Raw genomic sequence first — 26,382 nt, 5'->3', positions numbered from 1 at the left:
GTATTAGGGTTCAACCAAACACCTTAATAATGGACGATTTCAACTACATCACCACTAACTGGGAAAACTACTCATGTACCAACTCTTTCACTCAATGCTTTCTAGAATTCATAAATTGCAATGCCCTGGATCAGCTTATCCACACCCCCATGAGGGGTAACAATATCCTAGAACTAGTCATTACCAGCATGAGTGACCGGTGTTCCACACCTGAAGTCAACTCCTCGTTGGCTAGATCCGACCACAAGCTAATCACTCTAGATATCCGCATCCCGCTCTCACCCACCATTAAGGAAACCATGGTAAAAATTTCTCCAAAGCCAACTTCATGCTTGGTGAACTTCATGACACCCATGCAGATGGACAATATAGTTACGACTGTTGAATCCTACACAAATGCACTCTATAAGCACTTACATGAGTGCATGGATTGTGCTATCCCAAACAGAACCAAGATGCTATCCTCCAAAAAAGGAAGCCAATCTGGTGGTCCCCTGCCATAAACAAACTCTACAACAGAAGGAAGAAACTGTTGCAAAAGAGAGTAAAATCCCATGAGTGGAGGAGAACCCTGGTCAGCCTCAGTAAGAAGCTGAGATCCCTTATAAGATCCTCCAAATCTAGCTACAAAAACAAAATTGCCACTGATTCTAAGGGCCACCACAAAGCAATCTATAGCTATGTCAAGAATCTCAATGGGAACACCCAGATCTGCTCTGAGTTAAAGCACAACAGCATGAAAATTACAGAACCAACTGGCTCACTGACAGAACCCATGCTGTAAAAGTTGCAGACTCCAAATCTGACTTCATACCAGTGACAAGTGGAGTACCACAGGGTTCAGTCCTGGGACCTCTCCTGTTTGGTATCTACTTCTCTGAAGTACAGGCTAACACAAAAGGCGTCTGGCTAATGAAGTTCACAGATGACTGCAAACTAGGAGCCATAGTCGAGTCCCCAAATGATATGGACATCCTACAGAAGGGCCTCACTGAGTTAGATGCCTGGTGTTAGAGGCATGGCCTCAAGCTCAATGCCAAAAAGTGCATTGTCATCCTCTTTGGTAAAAACTCTGTACTCATGAACTACCACATAAATGACAGTCTACTTAATGCCGAATGTGTGATAAGAGACCTTGGGACCCAGGTGGAAAGTAGTCTCTCCTTTAATAATCACATTGCCACAGTAGTCAGGAAATCCTTCTACGTGGCACACCTCATCACAAAAGGGTTCTCATCCAGGAAAAAAGAGGTCATTGTTCCCCTCTACTCGGCACTCATTACACCCATTATAGAGTACAACGCCCCTTTTGGAATGTACCTCACAAGACATCTGCAGTAGCTGGAAAGGCCACAGAAGTACCTCACAAAGAGGATTATTGGCCTCAAACAGATGCACTACACTGACCATCTCAAAAAACTCCAGCTTTACTCTGTAGCATATCGCCTACTCCGAGGACAACTCTGCCTAACATACAAAGCTATGTTAAACCCAGAGCTGTTGGACATACTACACCTAAAGAAATCCCAATCCCTCCGAGCTACACGCTCTAGGTACCTAAACCTTGTCACCACAATAAATGGGACATGCTGGAGGGATAGATTCCTGTCCCAGAGACTTCCTATACTCTGGAAAAAGCTACCTATCTATGTCAAGCAAAGTTCCTCATTAGCACTCTTCAAGAAAAATCTTGATGAGTGAATGGGAAATAGGAAATACACCCCGGGGATCACTTCTGTGGTTCTGCTCAACAGGGGCAAAGGAAATTAACTTTCTTGGGTGGCATAAGCCAAGGAACCTTGTTGGCTAGGCTTACTTAGGCCCTTGGGCCGATAGCCTAATACCTACCTATGAACCGATATATACATGCGTATATATATATATATATATATATATATATATATATATATATAGACATGCATACACATCTTTGTATATAGATCACAGTCTATTCTCAAGTCTGTTCTCAAGAATAGTAACTTTCCCTCTCTGGATTTATGCTTGCTCTCTCTAATTTAGGATCACATGCAAGACACAAGCTTAAAAATCATCAGATATCAGCATGTCTTCACTCTGCAGCTGAGTCCCATGACATTGTTGTGTGACAATTGAACTAGAAATTTTTAAATAGCTTCAGAGAATTTTCCTTATACCAGCAGTAGGCTTGCATAGGCACCTGCTCTTTTTGCCATTCAGTTAGCAGCAAGCATGCTCATTTTATATTTATGTGACAAACTCATTAAACATGATACAGTTATGAAGAGTGTTTTCTTATAACATTAGAACTAGAAATAGTACTTATTTTTTGGAAAACTTATTTTATAGCAGGAATAAGTTTTTCTAGTACAGAACACATACACATATTTGGCTTATTATTATTGTTTTCCCTTTAGAGTCATTACTGAACAAGATGAGCTGTATAAAGTCAAATATCCTTTTGCTTTGTCCAGAAAATATTAATAAAATCTGAATACAGTATAGAGATGATAACTTTTATAGACAATATCAAACTAAGGTCAGAGTGACTAGCAGAAATTGTCAACTTGCATGTAGTTCTTTTTAGATGAGAAACATAAAAAGTATCAAAATGTAGGTAAGATTGTTATTTTTTTTAAATGATGGGATGTGAATGTGATATTATTTTTATTTTGTTTAAAATTCAGTATGCAGGTGCATCTTCGATTTTGAAGGTAAGAGTTTTCATCTTTTGGTATTTTATATGCAAATGTACTGGAAAAATTCAACAAAAATTTCATGTTAATATAACACACCTTTCTAGAGACAAGAGCTTTGTACAGAACTGAAAAAAACATTCAATAATAGGTTCATAGTTTCATAGGAGATTACTTGGCTAATACCTCTCAGCCTCTTAAAGCCAAAAATCTGGACAAAGCCATAAATAAAAGTGGGGAAAAGGCCCAGAAATAGGGACATTTATTAAATATTGCAGAAACTAGAAACTTAGAAAGTTGATAGAATAACAGGTTTTGCATTAGCATGAATTTTCTGAAGGGTATGAAGCCTGAAACTCAAATGTCTGTCATTATTTTCAAGCTTAAGTCTTTAACAACTCGTTAGTAATTTGCCAAAAAAACACAGTTTTATGAAAAACAGACGACAAATATAAGGCAAAAAGCTGGACATTCTGTGAAAATCTGTACAGTTGAGAGATATGGAATGGCTTAGGAGTCCTTACAAGCCAAGCCAATATAATTCAATTTTACCCAATATATTGCCCTGGGGCAAGAGAATGACATGAGTTTGTGCCTATGCTTTTAGTATGTTACAGATTGTCCCTGTTCATACGGGACACGCACACTATTCCAGGTGTGAAGTAGTGATTCCCTATCCATCGATCCAAATTGAAATTGCATTTGAAGAGGGCCAGAGAAGTGCTCTGATTAATGTGAACAGGATGCCTGTTCCAAAGTAGGGGCAATCTCAAAACATATATCTGTCTTTCTAGCATGTTTTGTTTGAGTCGTTGATTAAAGTTACATCTCTAGATCTGGTGACCCTCGTGCTGTTTGACTTTGGGATGTGTAGCATCTCCAGCATGGCTAGATTTGTGAGTGTCTTGTAGGTCAGGCATAGGTTGCCCCTTAATAGTCGGTAGGACATAGAGTAAAGGGATAGGGATTTTAATCTATCCATATAGGGTATGTTGTTTACACCCTGTATTTCTTTGTGAAGAACCTCTGAGCTCACTCCAGCTTCTGAAAGTCCCTGTCAATTGTATACCAAATGGCACATTGTACTTGATTACTTGTCTAATGAGGGCTGAGTACAACAGGACTATAATTTCCTTGGAAATGGATGCCAAGCCTTTACTTATAAGTTGTAAACATGGAAACATTTCCTCTCAGCTGTGAACACATAGTGGTCAAAGTTCAGGCTACTATCTCTCTGTGTATCTAGAGCTCTCACCTCTGAGTCTACTCTTAGAGGTGTGTTATTGATGTTATAATTTGCAGGGGTATTTGACTTCCCAAAGGGTATGATAATGCATTTTTTCACATTTAGTTTTTGGCCATGTTTCTGGCGACAATCATTTGTCTGATCTAGACCCCCCTGAAAGATATCTACATCATTGAGAGAATTCAGTGATTGCCCCAGCTTGCAATTGTCAGAAAGCTGATATCCAGGAGGCCATCAACGTTAGCCTTGACTTCAGGGTAGTATATTCTGAGCAGAAGTGGTCCTGGTACTGAGCCCTGTTGCACACCACTAGTAATTGGCCTCTTACTGGAACAAGATTCACCTACTTTAACCACGTGTCCTGTCCTTGGGCCAGTTGGCCATCTATCTGGTGATATAAGGATTTATGCCCAGTTTTGTAATTTTATTTATAATACTTGAGTGGGGAATTGTGTCAAATGCCTTAGCCAGGTCAAAGTAGGCAGTATGCACTGTTTTACCCACATCCATGGTCTTAGTGATATTCTCAAAGAAATCCACCAGATTCAGTAGGCATAACCTGCCCTTGACAAAGCTGAGTTGAGCCAGGTCCAGTGTTTGGAGTTTTCTTATGTCATTATTTATCAGGTTCATGATTATTCTTTCCATAGTCTTATATATAAGACTAGTCAAACTTATGGGTCTGTGAATTCCCAGGTCAGTAGATGGTCCCCCTTTATGCAAAGGGCTGACTGTTGCTGTCCTTCACTCTAACAGGACAAATCCAGACCTGATGCTGTGGTTAAACAGTGATCCTAATGGGACTGATAAGTCCTGATTTAAGCTGTTTAAGATGTAACCTGGTCTTTTGTCAGGCAGCACTGGAACTGTGTTTTAGCTTTAGAGCCCACAGTGGCAGCCTGTTCTTTAGTGACAATTGGCAGTGGAGTGGTGGAGGGTATTTCTTTGGGAACAACTGGGGGTGATGGAGAAGTGAAATTTGAGCTGAATTTGGTGGCCAGCAGACTTGCTACATCTTCTGGCTGAGTATAGGTGATACCATCTACAACATTGTTGGGTGTTGCCCTTAAGGCGGTGGACATAACTGAAAATGCCTAATGGTTACTCTTAGCTTTGGAGGCTATTTTTACCTGAAAGTCTGCTTTCAGTGACTTGACTAGTTCCCTGATTCACTTATTTAGACTAATGGATGAATTTTTGCTCTGCTGTGCACATTTCCTCTAACTTCTTGTTGGATCTTCTTTCTTTTGTAATATGGGGAAAGTATTATAATAGTCAGTAACAAAATACTTTAAAAAGATTATATAAAATGTTTACTGAATTCTTACTGTCCATGTTACACTCCTGTCACATGCCATTTTTTTCAACCAGCATTGTGATCTGCAAGAAATAAATAACTGTGCTTTTTGCCTCTCAATATGATGTGTTACTGTCCAGAGCTATGGCTGATTTTTGTATTTGCTTGAAAAACTTTCTTTACTCTAATTTTTGATTGAAAAAAAGCTTTTTAGTTTAGCTCACATGCATGTTAGAAATAGTAAATCAATATTATATTTATTTGGTACAGCCAAGCTTTTGGATACTGGCCTAAGCTAATAATTGAGCTGGTAGTGCTTGAAAATGGTAAAAAAGAATGCTGCATGACATGGTTTTACAGCATTATGTGGGATTCGTGAACAATTGTGTAGGCTTTTCAATGTGTACTTGTTAATGATCTGCGGTAGTGGTGCTGCGGTAGCGTTGTCCCTCACAGCAAGCCGCTGTCTGGTTCGATGCTCAGCTAGAGCGTCTTCTGCATGGAGACATGCGTGAATGGGCATACCTTCATTGAAGGTTGTGCATCAGGGATGGTAACTCGGCATGTAAAAATCAACTACCAATCATTAGCAGACCAGAGTTCCGCTGTGGCGACCCCTAACCGGGAAAAGCCGAAAGACACAACAACAACAAGACACAACAACTTGTTAGCACAATGAGCAGCAGCACTAGTTGCATATGCATGCTGCGCATCATGCTTACATGAATACAAGCATGTTTTTGTGGCCACCAACAGTGTTGGCAGCCAGGAAAATGTATTGAGCATTACAAGCACACACAGTAAACAAACAAGTTTGCCTATGGACAAACCTGTTAAGTGGGCTTGCCCAGACAGCATGAAAAGCTGCACAGGACAAATAAAGCAAGCTGTACCAGGCAGGTAAGTACTGAGTGTACTGTGCACATACATCAACATATAAATACAGAAATAAGTAAGACGGGAGGGGAAATGGCAAGGGCAGCTACAATACATGGGTTACCAGACAGGAAAAGTGTACTGAGGACAATGTGAACAGAAATGAAACAGATGTATGCAGACTTATGTAAGTTGGGAGGGTAAATGTTCAAATTATAGTAAGATAATTGATGTGAAGGTGCTTATGTCACAAATACAATGTTGTAATAATAAAATTTTGCAATATGTATGTCATAATAATTAATCGTGGTCACACCCACTGAGTAAATATAGGTAAATAAAAAACACATATTATAGGTTCTGACAGTTGCACAAATTAACATTGTAAACAAGGAGATTAAATGACATATGAATGTCATTAACATGCTGAGATGAGATGACAGTTCACAAGGACAGTGCATAAATAATGGAATATTGGCACTACATGCATTTTGTTAATATAATGTGGGAAAATAGGAATGGCTTAGAAACCGGAATCTCCTTTTGCAAGAAACGAGCCCATCCCATCAATGTTACCACTGACCTGTGCATTAACTGCATATACCACAGAAATAGGCCTAACACATGTATGAGGAGGATCACCTTTGTAGAGATTTATGCACCTCAATATTATAATGATTATGCCTCCCATATGTAGGTGTGTATGGTGTTACAAATGAGTGAGCAGAATGTGGCATATGTAATACACTTGTGTAAGGCACTCCTGCCTGACACAGTTGTTGTGCAGATAGATAAGAACAGATACAAACACCACACTATGATGCAATATATTCCCCAGAGCTGTGTATTTTAGCATGTGCCACAGGAGGTAGCAATGGGTATTGGCACAAACAAATGAATTAATGTATGAATTAAGAAAGGATCCTTGATAATGAATGTCACATGAGTATATCAGACTGATGGCAATTAACTGAGGATGCTCATGTGCACATATTTATGGTCAATCCTATATCAATGTTCCATGATCAAGGAAGGTTTATCTGTATGTCTGTACACATACTACCCAAAAACTGGAGCACACTAGTATACACCACAATATTCAATGCATGTGCCACAGTAGCACTTTCACTGTAACATTTACAGAAAAAAACTGTCTTCTGCCATGAAATACAAAGCTATGTTCACATATGTTCATGCAACATATCAAGGGATAAGTCTGATGTGTTGTAATAATTATGTGATTTCAGTACATTCACACAATATGAAACCCTATGCTAAAATTGAACATGGAGCTGTACATCTCCTTCATATAACAACATGGCTATCAATCCCATTTGCCACAGTGGAGCTGTTATCACAGCTGTTGAACTCCACCTATGTAAAGTCATTCAATCAACTGCATTCTATTTGACCATAATTGTTACCTACTAAAATGGATAGATGAGGCCTCTGCCACTTTATATGTATAATTGGGTGGAATGTCTTTCCTACACAACAGTTATGGGCACAAATGCTTACAGTCAATCAATGTTGGTTTGGAACACTTGCCTAAGCATTGAGAAAATCAGCACCATAGTCCGATCAATGAATGTACCATGGTATAAGTGCATTGACAGTTGTCATATGTGTGGTTATGTGAAAGCATTACATCATGTATATGACTAAAGGAATATGTGTCCTGTAATTACTTAGAGAGAGAATCTTGTTGTATGTCAGGCAAAATTGCCTGATGCTAGGTATACCCAAACACACCTATAGCCCCCTGCTGTTGTCACTGTGACAGTAGCACAGCAATTATGAACAATGTAGATATAATCTGTATTGGTACATATGTCTTACGTAGGCAACAACATGCATTACATTGCATTGTCTCATGTTCTCAGTCTTAAGGAGGTGTCTTGTTACAACTGTTATGGAAAAACAATCTACTCAAATGACAACATCAGTCTTTAGTTCAGCCAATCCAAAGGAAAGGTAGTATAAATTCTTGTAATAAGAAACAAAATCTACACATGGATATAGCACATGTGAGTGATATATACATTGATTGTAAGCAATGACATTAGGATTTGAACTATATAGTTAACATCACAGGCTAATGACGGTTTGCTGAAACAAGCATAACTACAGATTTATTTGACAACTGTGACACTCTACATTTCAATAGATGACATTGCCTTCAAGTTTCTGTTAAAAAGTGGTTGCAGAGCAGAAGTGCACTGCATAGATATACCCCACAGATGTATTTGCAGCCTACTCTGTCTAGTAAGAGGAAGAAACACACACTCACAGAAGCAGTCATTCCTGTATTTCTTATTTATTTATTTATTTATTTACATTTGTTTACTGGGAAATTCCGACTGGACACAGGTCCTTTTTCAGTGGAGGCCCGGGGAGAAAAGCTCCAGAGAATGACATGATAAATGGTATACAATATGAATCAAAAGTATGTATACAGTAGTGGTGATGATGACATGAAAAATGCAGGAGCACATTGGGTAAAATTAAGTAATAAGCACTAATTACAAACATAGAAAATAAGAAGTAAAACACAGTACTACAATTGTCTCACAGTTACAAGTTAACAATAATAATAGAATAATGATTACTGAATCCTGGAAGGATGAACTAGCAGTAATTAATATTCAGTTCAGTTTTATAGTGATAGAGGAAATACTCTATCCAAAGCAGGGAAAAGAGAGAAGGATAGAAGGGGGGGGTATTAGTCAGGGTTTGGACAAGGACAAAGCCAGTGAATATTCAGGTGTGATTTAAGTGCACTCTTGAAAAGACTGCAGGAAGGAAGGGTAGTTATAGTAGTGGGAAGGTTGTTCCAGAACTTAGATATGGTGCAGGAAAATAGTGTTTCCCCTGCTGAGTTTTTGGCTTTGGTGACCTGGAGAAGACTTTTGTTGCAGGAACGTAGGGGTCTGGAAGAGTGGTAGGGTTGGAGAAGTGCTGAAATAATTTACACATAAGTGTATTATACACTCACAGCACAGGATAAACCTGACTGCATATAAGCCACATTGCATCCATGAAAGGATGATCATCTGTGTCATGCAAAGGAGATGTGTGTGCAAAAAGGACTTCTACAGCTATGTGTAATTGTAAATGCTGTCAATGCTAAGAGGTGTAAGACATTCATGTATCAATTTATATTCAAACACACACAGTCAGAAGAGTATCACTGCTATATTTGAACACCTTACATATCGAGTGATGCAATCTACACAAAAGTGTATTATGTGCATGCATGACAAGAGAGGTCTGACTTTAGTGGTGTGAGAGTGCATAATTGAAATGATGACGTCATCTGTGTGTTGCAAACAGTATGCATTTGCTGACAGAGTGAAAAGGGGCTGGGAGATTGATCTGACAATGTAAATGTTTCTCACAACTGGTAGTTAAATGAGCATAACTATTAAATTAAACATCCAGTAGTGCTATGTTCCCACCATCACACATGTAAGTTGATTGTTGTAAAATTACATCAACCTACCAACCTAAAATCTAAGGAGCACAGTACTTGATGCAAGCACCACTGCAGAAGTCTGAATTCTACTCTGTGAGAGCGCACTTTATAAAGGATGACATCAGTGATGTGTTGCAGAGAAAATGATATTAGGAGAAGGATCTGACAGTGATGAAGACTCACCATGCAGTGTAAAAATGTATTTAGTCTACTATTTTATTAAGGCCAGAAGTAGCTAAAGACATATTTACACACACACACACACACACACACACACACACACACACACACACACACACACACACACACACACACACATTGACTGTTGTGGATTAGAACCCACTACCTATCTAGTTATACAGTTTAGAAAATACAGTACTTAATGCAAGTACCATTGCGGAAGTCTGACTTCTATACTCGGAGGGTGCACTTAATAGAGGATGACATCAGTGTTGTGTGGCAGAGAACATGATGTCAGGAGAAGTGTCTGATACTGATATGAACTCCCTCTGGTGTGCAAAAGCTTCTTCAAGCTATTATTATTTTTTTAAGGCCAGGAGTAATTAAGGTCATATTTATTTAACTACATACAGTCTTGCACAAAAGTTGATAGCTGTGAGATTAGAACTACCTATCTCTCTAGTTATACAGTCTAGAGGACACAGTACCTATGGCAAGTTCCCCTACAGATATCTGACTTCTATAATGTGAGAGTGCATTTTATAGAGAATGATATCAGTGCAAATGCTGAGGACTACAACTGATAAAAGAGAAGGAGTTTAGGCAGATACATAGGCAACACATTCACAGCAAAGGCACTTATAAAACAAGCAGTAAGACTTTTACCTAATGCTTGCTTCAAACTGTTGTCAAGAATGAAAATTAAATTTATAGACTTGATCATTATCTTAGTACACCATAAAAGATCTTACTTCACACATGTCAAAATCACACCTTTGAAGGAACAGTGATAACCTATTCAGCCAATGAAAGACATAGCTATTATTCTTTAGCAAAGTAATGACAGTATGAAAATGCCATAACATGACATTTATATCCATAAGCATAATGAATAGTCAACAGTACGAAGTGGTGAAAAAGAAATGGTAAAGATAGAGACAGATGAACAGACACATATGAAAGGGTGGTATAATGGGCCATTAATGCACATCTTTATGGTGTGTCCTCAGTATTCATCTGTCATGCTCTGCATCATTAACTGACAGCACTGAGGATCAAGAACCTGTGGGAGAGGCAAAACTTGATTAAGGCATGAGTAGAATAAGGGTGGTTTACTAATTCTTCCTTATAGTCATGAATGTGTGTGCAAATACTATTTAGAAGATTATTCCAAATCTGTTAATTAAATGTCTTACCTGGATAAAAATTAAGATATATGTCATGAAACATATCATAGAAGTAACCCATTACAGTAAGAAATAATGCAGCATACATCTGGAACTGAACCCTTGATGTTATGGTGAAAAATTAATCTTCAGCAAATGATTTATGTTAATGCTCCATAGAGGAAGGTACACTTGGCTCCATCCAATAGTCAAACAACTGTTAGAGTAACTTTTGCCAATTAATTACTTTACTCTTTGTTTTCTTTGTATTCTGATGTCACAGCACGTTTATGCACTTTTGTGCCAGGATAAGCCGACTACTGTGGGAGATGGCAACAACTAACCAGTTTTTGCCATATGACATGAACAGCCATTCACTCTGTTTTGGCAATGGGGCATGATGAAAATGTCTTAGCAAATGCTGAGTGGGGAAAAAGTCAAGGCTTTCTTATGGGCCATTTATGGCCATGTGTGCTGAGTGTGATTCTATTTTTGACCAAATTAAACATGTGAAAAAGGGATTAACAGGAAAGTGGTGAAATTGGGGCAAGCAGAGAACAGGATACAGCAGAAAGAATAGTCAAATTTACAGGAAAGTAGTAGAAGAGAACCATAGCTATCCACTTCTTACCAACAATAATGTAGAAGTGTATGCAAAATTTGCTGCATTTAGACTGTCACCACAGCAAGGGTAGGTGATAAAAGAATAATGTTGTACAGCCAATTGTATCAAATCAAATGTGTCAAGAAGACATATAGGTGAAGTGGAGAGCTATTTATGAGTATTTTATTTTTACTTTTATTTATTTATTTATTCATTTTTTGCTGGGCAAGTGCCTATTTTTTTACTTTTTTTTACTTACAAAATCTGAAGAATGTTGAGGAAGGGGCTTAGGAATGTTAGGGTCAAGTAGGTAGGTCAGGTGAGTAAGCAGGCACAGACATACAAGACAAACAAGGCAGACAGAGATGGTGATGGATTGTTTGGGGGACAACATGACTGGAGATAGGCAGGTGACATTGGAGGCACATCCACATCAAGCCTGAGAATAGTGAGAATCTAGTGCGCACCCTCAGAACTGTCATCACTGTCTCCTGTCTTAATATCCTGTGTCAGTGCTTAGTGAGGCATTGTCTTGGGAATATGATGAAGCACTTATTCTACACAGCTAATTCAGGTACTGAGGCCTCTTTCCATTATACTCCCACCAGCCCTGTCAGCTCGTGGTGGCGGACAAAATCACCACTTCCACTATTACTATTCCTGGAGGGTACCAGTTCACTAGCTGCTGGGGCTGGTAGGGCAGGAGTTATGGAGACAGTGAAGATGATTTGGGACCTTGAAGTGCTAGTTGTCAGTGCTGCAACCTGTGGAGGGATGGTGGGCTGATACACAGTGGTCAATCTATTTCTTTGTGTTTGTATGAGAGAGAAGTTGTGGGGTGAAATAAAAAAAGTGAGAGAATTAGATCCATGACATATCACATGACTATATACTTTCAGAAACTGTACAACTATGACTGTCTAATCCATACACCTTTACCACAACAGGTATGATGGGAAGATTTTAGTCTGTAGTAGCATTAATCAGTTGCACTGTTATGATATCATAAATACAACTATTTTTTATGGTGTTTGCCATATTGATATAATTACAATAGTTATTAGGCTTACAGTAAGACCTGATGCATACATACCCCATGCCTCTCTGATGTGATTTAACCTGTCTTGATGTGCCTCTCCGATTGCTGCACTGTCTTCAGCAGTTTAACAATAAGAAAGAAGAGAGATTGAGGAATTCTGAATAACAGTCTTGGCTGTGACCTACATTCTATATCTTTTAATGTTGATGGGTCAGTATACATACACGACTGAGAGATGTCAGCAGTTCTAAACTCATCTTTCTATCAGATAAGGAGGTCCTTCTTACACCATTTCAGGTCACTGTAGTGGTGACAGCAACTCTCTGCTGTGTGTGGGATGCCAGATGACAACCTTGGCTAATCTGTTCCAAGCCTCAATCTTATTCTGAGAGCCAGTATAGTCTCCCTGCAGCAGATTATGGCTGTAGTGCTTCATAAGGAGTGCCACAAAAATCCTGGACTCCTAAACACTCCACTTCTGTGTTCTAAATTCACCATCATCTCCTGCACCAGCCATGCCTGCAAAAGTGAAGCGGCAACTCTATGTCTGAATTAGCACCAAATTCTAATCTCGCATTTATCAGCTAATGCGCAAACATGCAGAACTATGCAAACTCCATTAGTGAGATGGAAAGCACAGATAGGGATTGGGAAACAAAGAGGAAGGTATTTTATCAAACAGCAATGAAGGAGTGAAACATGGCAGTGAGATTTGCCATATGTGATGCTCCACCTATTCACACATTTACAGATGGTCAACACTGATACGCTTAATGGTTTGGGTTGTTATCCTTGGTGTTTTGGAAGTGAAATAGGATGATAATCAGACATTTATTGCAATCAACATAAGTATGACAGCTATTAATTACATTAGTATGTAATGTTACCTTCTGAATCAAAGTATTGTTAGAACTTGCATTCTGACACCCATTGAAGAAATAAGTGCTCTTTGGATTTGAATCCTAGATCAGTTGTGTTCTTTCTCTAAAGTCAGTGCACTTATACCTTGTGCTACAGAAACAGTTGCACACTAGCTAGATGTATTTCAGTCAGTACTGTCCAGAGTGCTGATATCTATGCATCACTGCTAAGCCTGTCTGTGCTACAGGAGGCTATCCAAATGAAATGTTTCTTTTTTTTTCCATTAAGCACATACATTCGATTGCAAGCTGCTTGGCAGCAAGCAAGTACACGAGGCAAGAAACAGAAAAAAGCATATGAAGTTCTAATGAGAGTAAGTAATAAATCTTGAATAATAATTTCTGTATTCCCTTCACACAGTATTGATCTGAACCCCAGAGCAGCACTTTTATGAGAACAAAATCTCACATTTACAGCTTGTGCCAGTGAAAGAGGTATACATCATGTGCACATCAGTTACTCATTAGAAATATCATGCAGCAGTGATAACAATTTTGAGCTAATAGAGATTATAGAAATTAAATTGTTCACTCCTTCCTTCACCTGTGATCCATGTTTGTGCTTTGCTAAGTACTGCATAAATTACACAAGCAAAAAAAAACGTATATAACAATTTATGCATACAGCAAAACACAAGCTGCATCTTCACATCTGCTGCAAACATTCCAAGTAGCATATGGCTTCTAATAGTATTCAGACCCTGCATTCTGTTTCCTGCTTCTTTAAACTCATTTCATTAAACTGTGTGCTGCAATAATGCTAAGATGTAATGTAGATTTTTTTTCTCTTTCTGCTGTTCAGAGTGTTGTAGGAAAACACACATGTGTCTCTCTAAAATGTGTTACTGATGGTATGCCAAATTAAATTTCTAAATTTGTACCTTGGGCAGTGGTCTCTTGTTCTATGCTCTAAACAATGCCAATCAAAACTGTGCTTTGCAAAAAGTCACACCAATGAAGAGCACAAAAAGTGTCATTAGTAACCAATATCAAGGAATAGTAATGAAAATGAAAGATTGTGAAATTTCCTAAATCTGTGTGTGTTACAATCTCATCATATGCTCAGGAAATGTGCATCAACTTTATCAGACAGCACACTATATGGATTTGATCCAATTCAGTGCAATAACAACACACACACACAGTTGTATTTCTTGTCCTTCTTTGCCACCAACACAGGCTTACACCAGTAATCTGAACATGTACAGTACATACCATACTGGTCTGACTAAGAAGACAATCAAATTACAGGTCAAGCAGCAGAAAGATCAGACAATGTTCCTTTTTAATTTGCTTGAACATGTCAAGATGAATGTGATATTGACAAATCATTTAGACTGATAATAGCCCACACCATATTAATGTAAAGTTGACAACTCTCCTGTCTTTTTCTTCTCTTTATTTTCTGAGCATCTTCCCCTGCTCTCAAGTTAACTACAGAAATGCAATGTCACAGGCATTTATTTGCATGTTTGGTGCAATGCGCAATATAGCTGATCAAAATTATCATGGAAATGATAAACAATGACATATGAAACCTGCAGACACTGGATCTAACCCAGTTTGATTTCATCAAGGGCAGTTCATGCTTACTTAACCTGGTAGTATTCTTCAAGAAGGTTACCAAAGCAATGAACAAGTGCAAAACATTGCATATTGCATACCTTAACCTGTCAAAGCATTTGATATAATACCCCACTCGGACATCGTGGACAAACTTACATAAATTAGGTATAAACCCTTATGTCACCTGCTAGATAGCCAGCTTCCCAAAGATAGGACCCAGGAAGTTAGGATAGGGGAGTCTACCTCTACAGAAAGGCCAGACTTGCAGATTTCCTCAAAGCTCAGTGCTGGGGCTTCTCCATTTTGGCATCTACATCTCTGAAGTCAAAGCCAATATTAAGGGACAATGGCTGACCAAGTCTGTAGACAATTGCAAACTAGGTCAGCCATGTAATCTCCCAAAGATATAAATGCCTTCCAAGAAGGCATGACTCAGACCAATAACTGTTTCCAGCGCCACAGTTTAAAATTCAGTGCAAAGAAATACATAATAATATCCTTTGGGCAGACAGTTACCACTAGCAAATACAACATTGATAACATACCCCAAAGCATAGACCCAGGGGGTTAAGGAATTGGCAGCACATGTAGACAGTAGCCCTGTCTTTGACAATCATGTGTCTATGGTGGTAAGGAAATCATACTATGTTGCTTAACTTATAAGCAAGGGTATATCATCTAGGTCCAAGGATGTTGTGTTTCTGTTGTACTTGGCCCTCATCAGACCAATCATCGAGTAGAATGACTCTTTGGAATGCACCTAACCAGGTATATACAACAATTGGATCATCCAAAAAAGGTCCTCCGAAAACAAATACATGACATAAGACATTTCCTTCTCAAATTACTACAAAGCCCTATCCCAGAAATTGGTTTCCTATAGAGTGCTGAAAGTTGAGCTATGTCTAGTCTATACAGCATCCTCTGATCCAACTCTGATGGACCTGTAGTACAGCCAGAAAACAAATGTCATCAGAATTACCCAATCTAGGGACGTAAACCTTATCTGCAACATACATTGGACATATTGCAGGAACAGGTATATTTCTCAGAGATGTCTCAGAGACTACCTCTTCTGTGGAATAGTCTTCCCATCCATGTAAAGCAGATTCCTTTTCTAACACAATGCAAGCATAACTTTGACCAGTGGATCGGGAATCAGAAATTTACCTCTGGTCTGTCCCCTATGTCTCTATTAGACAGAAGCAGTCTGTAGATGCTTACCAACTATGCCCAAACCTACATATTCCCCTTAAAATAATGTTATGGTAGCAATACTTGTCAGACATATTTGAGTAGCATGGCTATGCTTAAAAGGCCCCTAGGTTCATTAGCATAAAGCATTGCAGATGAAGGGAATCTTATGGAACAAGAAGAGGAGTAATTGTTGAGTGTTAATGTAAAAATAAGGGAGTATTTCTATAATATGTATGAGTACAGAAATATAATTTTTAATAACCCCAAGGCACAAAAACATAAGCACAATGACTTAGACAATAGAAAACAGAAAAGGGTGTAGCCATGCCAAAGGAGCCTATAACTAGAAAAATAATCAGAGGCCTTACAGAGGTATTAGAGATATTTTGAAAATGCTATGAAAATCTGTACAGAGCAGAGGAATTGTGGGAACTAAGAAAAGACAAATACACAAATGGAAACATTTATGGATGACTTAAATATGTCAAAGTTAGAGGAAGCTAATGCTTAGTTAACTAATTAGTTAATATGGGAGAGGATGAGATAAAAATGGTTTTACATAATTAATCAACAGGGAAGTCTCCAGGACCATTTGGTATTCCTGTAGAAATGTGCAAATTTGAATGGAAAAAAATGATAAGCATCTAGAAGATTTTGTTTAACAAATATTTGACAAGGAGGGGCAATGTTAGTATCTTGGTAGAAAGCTGCTGCGGTTGCACTATTTAAAAAAGGTAAAGACTCTTTAAATCCAGTTACATATAGACCAGTTGCAACTCTGAACCATGATTATAAAGCAGTTATGTATATACTAGCTAATATAATGGCTAAGATGTTGCCAAAACAGATAGAAATGGATTAATATGGCTTTTTGCAGGGAAAACAAACATTTTAGAATGGTAACAGAATGATAATGATTCAAATGGAACCAGAGTACAAGAGGAACCCATTATTTTTGGGAGCTCATGATGCTGAGAAGGCATTTCATAGAGTTTGCTTGGATTTTATATCATTTATGTTTCTTGATAGAATAATGGAGTTAATTAGGAAGGTATATGAAGGTCAGAGGCAAGAATCAAGTTTGAGGAACTCTTCTCTGACAAGCTGGGATTGAAAAGAGGAACCAGACAGGAATGTTCTCCTCCTCTTTTGTTCTTTGCCTTGTACTTAGATCCATTGGCTGAGAAAATAAGGGGCTCACAAATTCAATGATATAACTTGTATGGTACTCAAGAAAAAAATGTCTTATTTGCAGATGCTATTGTTTTTCACTTGATAAATCCAGTAAAGGATATCTCCATGTTGTGGAATATCTGGAGAGATTTCCAAGTTTTTTTCTCAGGACATAAAATAAATGAGGATAAAACAAAGGCTGTACCAGTAAACTGTACTTCCACACATGAATTTGTTCAGCAATACGCATATTTATGGGGATATGATAAAACAATGCATTTAAGTGTTTGGATTAAATGGTATTATATTATGGCAACTGAGGATGTGTGGGAAGTGATTAAATAAAAGATAATACAAAAAGTGAGAAGCTGAATGCTCTTGACAATGGATATGGATAGTAAGGTACAAACAGTGAAAATGTTTCTAGTTCCCTTAGAATTGTATAATCGTCAGACATGTTTTTTTATCAACCAGAGGAGAAGATGTGCCCCATAAATAATAAGGAATTGAAGGAATTTATTTGGAAATGAAGAGGGCAAAATTTATATGGGATAAGCTGTTTTTTCTCACAAAATGAAGTAGTTTAGAATTATGGAATTTGACAGAATACTTCAAAAATACAAAGCTAAGAATCATATATGGCACAAGTAGAAGAATATAAATCAAAGTTGAAAGAAACTATGTTGGGGGGTCAGAAAATAAGGACTGAATATGATTTTAGATGCAGATACTTAGGGAGAGTAGTAACAACCATTTGTAGTATTATATGTACAAAGTAGCAGAAATATTTTGAGAACAAAGTCAACATGGGAATGGACAAATAATATTTTACCAATGTGGATGAATGTAAGTAGGGTAAAATAGGCAAGAGTTACTGAAGAAAATCAGCAATGGGACCAAGGTATTGGGAGAAAATAACTAGAGAAGGAAAATCATACAGGGGGATGAATCCAGACAGAAGTTTGGACTGTGGGCTGGAGGCTGCTTTCTCTACCAGCAGACTGACTGCAGAGTATAAGCACAGAGAAAGGGATAGGGGGTGTTAAATGAAAGATGAGCTGTGGTTGAATTTATAGTTGAGACCAGAACAGAAACTGCAGTAAAAAAGGGATAATTAGTAGGACATATAATATCATGCATGATATCTATAAAAATCAATCAGAAAATGTTAGACAACACTGAGAAATGAGAATGAAAAGCCAGTATACAAAGAAACAACAGGAGGAGACATGTATGGCTTCCATGTATGCAACAAAAGCAAGAAGGTTTAGGATCTCTGCATGGAAATGTTTGCCTAGGTATTTTATACTTCAGGTATTTTTTATACAACATTGATAGTCATTGCTGGAGATATGATGGGACAGAGAAAGGTACAAAGGAACATAATGATGTTTTATGGATATGATACATTCCCTACAGGCTGTTTTGCCAGGAATGATGGGGAATCAAATTATTTTAACTAAGGAAATGATTCTTTTCAGCTGGGATAAAGAAATTGAATTTCTTAGGCATAGTTAAGTCTTACTAAGTTTAATGCTGTTGGATGACAGCAAGCCAATTACTCGAAAATTGAAAAAAAAAAAACAAATGTAACAGAATTCTCAATTATTATAAAGGATATTAAAGAAAGGGAAGGAGTAATCTACAAAGAAAAAAATGGAATTTGCAGAAACAATACATACAGAATAATGCTCAGCAGGTGTGATATTTCAGGGAAGACAGTATTTGAGTAATCTATGCAATGCTACATTGAATAATTATTAAGAAAAAACATACCTTACGATGTGTACAAATTAAAAAAAATTAATGGTTTGTTTTTTCTTTGATAAGTACTCATGTCACTATTCTATGTGTGATGTTAATAAAGATGTTAAAAAAGATGTCTACCCTCAAGAGTAAATGCTTCATGAAATGCCATGAACATTGACTCGCTGACTAAAAGAGAAAAGTGTTACATCAAACTCCAGTGTCTGAAATTAACAACCTGCTTTCAGATTTGCAATATCTGATTCCCTTTTCAGACTTTGGATGGGAATTAAGGTATATAGTGCTTATGTTTAATGAAGTCATTTAACAGAAAAAAGCATTGCTTATAAAGTACTTAATTGTGCCTAGAGACATTGCCCCCTGGATTCACTACCCTTCCATGCAGGGCTAGCTTAGCCCTGCATGGAAGCGGCTGTTTAAGAGAAGGACAGCAGTGCACCATGAATATTAATGAAGGGGCACTGCCTGAGCTCCTAATCTTACACAAAGTGTGTAAGAGTGCAGGGGGCATGTCTGAGAGCAAGAGCTCTCAAAATATACATGCTCCTGCAATGAAAAACAGCAGACTAGTCATAAAAGAATGAGCGAGACTGCTCATATGGGTACACATACCCCCAGCAATATCTCCCCATGTGTACAAAAGCAATAGTTAAAACAACAAATATAAAGAGGTTAACATTGCTTACCTTTACGCAAACCCACGCAAACCAGCTTACAATTGTTGAAAAGTGTTTTAATCACTCTTTATGCAACAGCCGCTGTTCTGGCCAAGAACAAAATAAACAGGCTTTGCACCATGACCCTGTACACTACAGTCACAGTAGTTAACCACTAAGCCATCACAGCAGTACATAAGATTGAGGTATCACCAAACAAATCCTCACTATAGGAAAATCAAACTGAACATGTGAAAGGAATCTATATACAGTCTTATGTTGTATAACCTGCTACATAACATAAATATGTGAACTGGAGTACTGCAGTAAGCCCAGATGTGAGGTGTCATTGTAATAAAGTGTTGAAGTCCCCTAATAAACACAAGAACCCCATACAGTGTACGTACACATGAATCATGGATACCAAACACATATATAACATGTAATGAATAATAAATCAATGCCAAAAAGCAAATATAATGCAAATTAAATATTAAGCAATGCTAAGCATTGCACAACCCAGCTTAGTAGGTGTAAGCAATGTGTAGGCCAGCTAACTCAATTTGCCCATTGGTATACCACTTTAAACAACGCCAACCTTAGATAAGCAGGTTTGCCCATAGCTTAGTCTTTTCAAAACTGTCCAATCACAGCAAAGTGTTGGAAATTCGCCTTATTTAAACCCAACAGGTGGGAATACATCTCATAACTGGTTGTAGCTTCCCCTTTTAGGCACTATATCTGGAATGAGAGATGGTGTGTGCTTTTGGGTACAGCAATGGGGCATCAAGGAGTCTGGAGTCATGGCAAGACTCTTTGCGAAAGACCATGAGCAGAGACTGCTGCAGTGCCAGTACCAGGATTCCCAGTATAAAGTGGAAGCCTAGGACCGACTCACTAGTGACCTCACCAGTGCCACTGGCATATCCCGAACTGGTGAGCAGGTCAGGCATCACTACGCCGACCTGAAGTGGTGAAAGGGGGATCTCTTGGATCAGTGGATACAAGAGGCTAGGAGGACAGGGGAGGGCCGAGCCGTGTGTAAGTATCACTCCACTACCTGTTTAATAATTGCCAGCTCATGTATATTAGGGATAGATATGGCTAAATATTCCTCTTATGTCCTTCACAGTGGCAAGTGAGTGGGCTGCGAACCAGGAGGCCCGTGGATGTCGCTTGAAGCGGTTGCGACGTGAGGCAGATTAGTAATACTCTTGCATGTACTGTTATAGGAAATAAATCTAAAAGTAGTAGTAAGTCAATTGCCTGTATAAAACCTGTATTGTCTAAGGCATGTACTGCATACACCAGAGAATATGGTAGGAAGAGTCTCATATAGGTTGTATATAAATAAAAGCATAATAGCCTGACAATAAAGGTCTAACTACTGGACTGCATGTGTTTACTCTGGTATCATATTGTAATGTAGATTTGCAATCAGTTAATAGTACTGTTGTATTAAGCACTGTTACCCAATACAGAACAGCAAAAAAGCAAGCGAAATAATGCTATGAGAGCCGGCAACTTTTAAAATGACAAAACAAATTTAATAAAAGTTAGCGCTTTCAGCGAAGTTAGTACTCCACCTTCTTCAGACAAACAAGAGAAATTCATCACAAAAACATTTATAAATAGTTACTAACAATCGAACAACCAATCCAGTAAAAGTGCATTTAAGCTACCTTATTCCATGACAACCTTAAAGAAATATATGGATTGAATATCATTATAAAAAACTGACAGTCTGAATGGGTCAATCACTTATGCATGCGCTAAATTTATTGATAGCACGTTAAAACCACTTATAGAAAGTGAGCAGCAGATATGTAAGGACTCGTGGAGCTTTTTGGGTGACTTAAATAAATTGGAATATTCAGCTGAAGTACTTTTCTTGACAATAGATGTCAAAGATTTGTACACAGTAATACCCCAAGAAACAGGAATGAATTAGGTTCGAGAATTAATGTATTCAAAAAAGGCTAGTGATAGTATCATTTATTTAGTGGAGGCATTATTGGAAATTGTGTTGACCAACAACTTTATGGTGTTCGAGGGACAATTTTACCTACAAAAATCAGGGGTCGCAATATGCTCTCCTTGTGGGGGTTCCTTTGCCAATGTCGTCATGGCATATTGGGAAACCAACAAGTTGTTTATGGAAGAGTTATTTCAAAAACATGTAACCTAGTACACAAGGTACCAGGACGACATTTTCTGTATTTGGAAAGGTGATAAGTCGCTTATTCCTGCATTTATCACTAAGATCACACAGTTCACGGAATTTCTGGAATTCACTTATAATGTAGGGGAATCTGAAATAAATTACCTTGACATCCTTTTGATTAACGATAGGACGAATGGCAGATTCAAGAGTCTAATATATAGGAAACCCACGTATTCTAATACCTTTTTACATTTCACAAGTAACCATCCGTATTATCAGAAAAAAGCAGTGGTTAAAGGACAAATCATGAGGGCAGCCAGAATGATCACAGATGCATGTGATTATGATTCAGAATGTAATCGTTTAAAAAGGATGTTCATTTATAGAGGATACCCAAATAGCTTAATTATCAGTATCATCAAAGAGGTTACTTCTAAACGTATTGGGGGTCATTTTACCCCTTTATTGGGTAACTATACGTATCGGGTTAATGAAGTTCCAGAGGATCGTGGCCTGGGAGGACACGATTCAAGTTCAATCAGTAATGTCAGGAATGGAGGGTATTATACTAGTTTTTTTATGTACATACTCCTTTGATTATCAATCAATCAAGAAGGTTCTGAATAAGAACTGGGATACTATCAGAAATTATGATACTCTGTCCAAAATATTGGGAAGGGATCCAAAAATCACTTACAGGAGAGGTCAAAATTTAAAATGGATGTTAGAAAAGAAAAAGAAGTCCAGTACCAATAGAGTCCCAGGTATGTTTAAATGTGGCTTTTGCGCTCAATGTAAACATATTAAGGTGGGTAACCAATTTTCTATCAATAGTAAAATATATAAAGCCACTAGTCATTACAATTGTGAGACTAAGACCGTCACATATGCAGCATTATGTAATTTCTGTAACGCCTTCTATATTGGAAAAACTGAGCGTAGATTAAAACAAAGAATTTATGAGCATCAATATGCCATCATCAAAAAAGATATGAACAATGCCCTGGCTAAGCATTGCATCAAACATGATGGACATGAGTTCAAATTTGTGATTCTGCAACACAGGGAAGTCGATATCCGGGGTGGGGCTTGGCAGGTACAATTGGAGATAGATGAACTGATGTGGCAGATAAGAACTAGGGCACACATCTTCCCGGGTATTAACGACAGTTTATCTATTAAATGTGTGTTGAGGTGGATCTCTTTGCAAAGATGACAAGTATTCATTAGATTCATGTCTGCCCTTGTTTATCAATAATAATTTTTGTTTTAACAATTTTATGTATTTTGAGGTGCCTCTGCGCGATTAATTATCAATTATTTACCGGATTTGATATATATCCAAGTTAATGGGATACACTTTTGTAACAATTTTCATTATCGTAACACATCTGATATGGCAAAGCCCAGTGTGTTGTTTGAGAAGTCATTATTTATGATGCATCACCTAACAAATTTTTATTCATTTTATTTTGATTATAAATTTATAACATTCTATACCATTTTTTTGTAGATATACCTGATCAATTTAAATAATTGGATAGTGATGTATATTAATCACTTTTATTGGTTTGCGTGTATATTAGTTGTTCTATCAGGAATGTATTGGTAGCTTAAATGCACTTTTACTGGATTGGTTATTCGATTGTTAGTAACTATTTATAAATGTTTTTGTGATGAATTTCTCTTGTTTGTCTGAAGAAGGTGGAGTACTAACTTTGCTGAAAGCACTAACTTTTATTAAATTTGTTTTGTCATTTTAAAAGTTGCCGGCTCTCATAGCGTCATTTCGCTTGCTTTTTTGCTGTTCTGTCTTGTGGTTTTGTGGAAGCACTGTTACCCACACTGTGCAACATAAATAAAATGTGTAGGCATGTCTGTATATGACTGGTGTAATCCCAAGAGGTCACATAGTACAACTGAGAGAGACATAGACAGGAAACAGTGAAAAGACAAACAACAAAATCATAATAGCACATGCAACTTGAGACATGAACTGTTGTATTTTAGCACACCCCAGCCATGGTTTGAACCCTGGGAGTGGTAGTAGGCTGCATAGAGAATCACACCCCACAACTGTACAGATATATCCAGAATGTCCTGAAAATTGGCCCATATCTGCTGCCTTTCACCCTGTCGCCCTGTCGCCCTGGGAAATCAGTGGGATGATACCAGACATTTAGGCAGCAAACAAAAAATGCAACTGATTGTCACACATCTATAAGAACAAATCTGTCACTCTAGCAACTCCACAAAATGTTATGAGAGTAATAGGCCGAGTATGTCACATCTACATCCCCATGTTGTCAAGCTGTGACCAGAGTGTGTACAGTAAGAGAGTGAGATGTATGTGCATAATACTAATGTGGAATTTGGCAATTTTTGTGGCAACATTCAGGTAGTGCTAACAAACATTGCTCCTACAGGTTCATCAGACACGAACACTGTGCCTAGAAATAAAAGATTGATACCCTGTACTGGTTCTGTTTACTTTGGTATTGTTTGGCATTGTTATTGTTGCAGTTGCTCTGAATAATAAGGTATTACTCATCACTGTCACCCACACTGTGCTACATAATATAACTGTCTAGGAAATCCTGTATAAGAGTGTTGTAAGTCACTAAAGGTTTAAGAGGGCAATAGTCTAAATATGTCTAGGTTCACCTGCATGTGCTCAAGACATGGACAGAGTCTGTGCAAAAAGAGATCAACAGGTATGTGCATAACATCAACCTGGAATCTAGGGGTATGTGTACAAACAGTTAGTGTTAACAAGCAATTCCTCCAAGGGTATACCAGGTAAGAGGTGTATACTGCAGGTAAAACCAGTTCATGTATATAGTTGTCGACAGCCATACCACTGTCCAAAGTAAGGCAATAGGGTAGTGTACTAATAATTGTAAGGTACAGATAACAGCACTGACTAGGAAAGTAATGCGAACTGCAGGAATATACTAATTGTTAATTGACATCTTTCTCTCCCCCCCCCACCATATCTGCAACAATAAACTAAATACCCAACTCAATTGGTATGTGCTGACTTAACTGTAATGTTGGGACATATGTCCTATTGTTCAATAATTATTCAGACCTGTTTCTATGCATGTGCTATATTGAAATACTCCCACATTGGTGGCATTGTGCCATCAATGTACCTGCATGCTGTTGTAATTACCACTGTGGTCCCATATATGCATGTGTTCTTTTTGCTATGCAACTGTTCCATTTCTAGTGTGTGGGTTAATGGGAATATCTATGCAATGCTGTTATACCTAATCCTGGAATGTGTTGACTATTACTAACCCACATATGTTGATAAAACATAAAAACCATAGCACATATGGGAATGCAGTTCCCAGCAGACCAACCCGTCCCACCTCAGCTGGCCATGGCACTGGGCACCAGCACATCTGGGGCCCAACCCAGGACCTCCTCATCCATAGGTCCTACACCACCTTCGGGTGGAACTGCCTCAGGGGATGGGGCTTGCACCCCAGGAGCGGGCGCAGACGGGAACCTGTCATTCATCGCCAGGTCTGGGTTGTGGTGCATTGTGAGCTCAAACAGCAGTTTGGAGATCTGCTATGCCAGATCAAGGGCCTTGTGTCATGACTAGAGGGTCAGCCTGGCTCTCTGACTCAGCCCCCAGCACAGCCATCTTTGGGGCTGTGAAGGTGCTGTTGTGACTGCCTATGAGTGGGGACCTCACTGTACCACTGTTTCAACTAGGGAGCTCATGGGCTTCCGATTTCCCAACACTCCTCCCCATCAAGGTGTTTACCCCCCACATTTGTCATATACCGCCCCTGTATGCATCTTGTTTGTCTTGTCTGTTAACCTACCCAACCTACCTCCCGAAATATACCTGCTATCCTTCCCCAACATCCCACTCTCACCTGAAAAAAAGGGCAATCTGTACCCAAAAACAAATCTTGCCCCATACATAGCTGTCCATTTTGCACACATGTCCACTGGACACATGCAATCTGGTCTAATTGGCTTCACAACATATTGTTGTCCTCACCCCTCTCTCAGGGATTTGAGTGCCCAACTCTATCCCCAAATTCAGTGTATATGCACAGCCGTTGCTGTAGAATAAATGGGCAGCTATAGACCTTCCTTACACCCTTCCTGCACACCCCTAGCTATTTTCCCTACTGTCTTTCTCTCTTTGTGCTCCTTTTTCACCACTTTCCTATCAACTCTTTTTTTATTTTCTTTTAAAGAAATTAGCACAGGGGTAAGTGGGAGTAAGCACTTTTAAGCAGCAGTACACTGGTTTAAGCCTGTTTGCATGTAGGTAAGCAATGCCTACACAGGTTAAGCAGTTGAGAAGCTAAATCAGTATAAGAAACTGTAACCAAAAGTTAGCAGTGCTTACTGC

The sequence above is a fragment of the Protopterus annectens genome, chromosome 2.part0 (genome assembly GCF_019279795.1).
Source record: "Protopterus annectens isolate FY-2018-M chromosome 2.part0, PAN1.0, whole genome shotgun sequence".
In the NCBI taxonomy this organism is placed as follows: Eukaryota; Metazoa; Chordata; order Ceratodontiformes; family Protopteridae; genus Protopterus; species Protopterus annectens.
Note: the sequence above shows the minus strand (reverse complement) of the source record.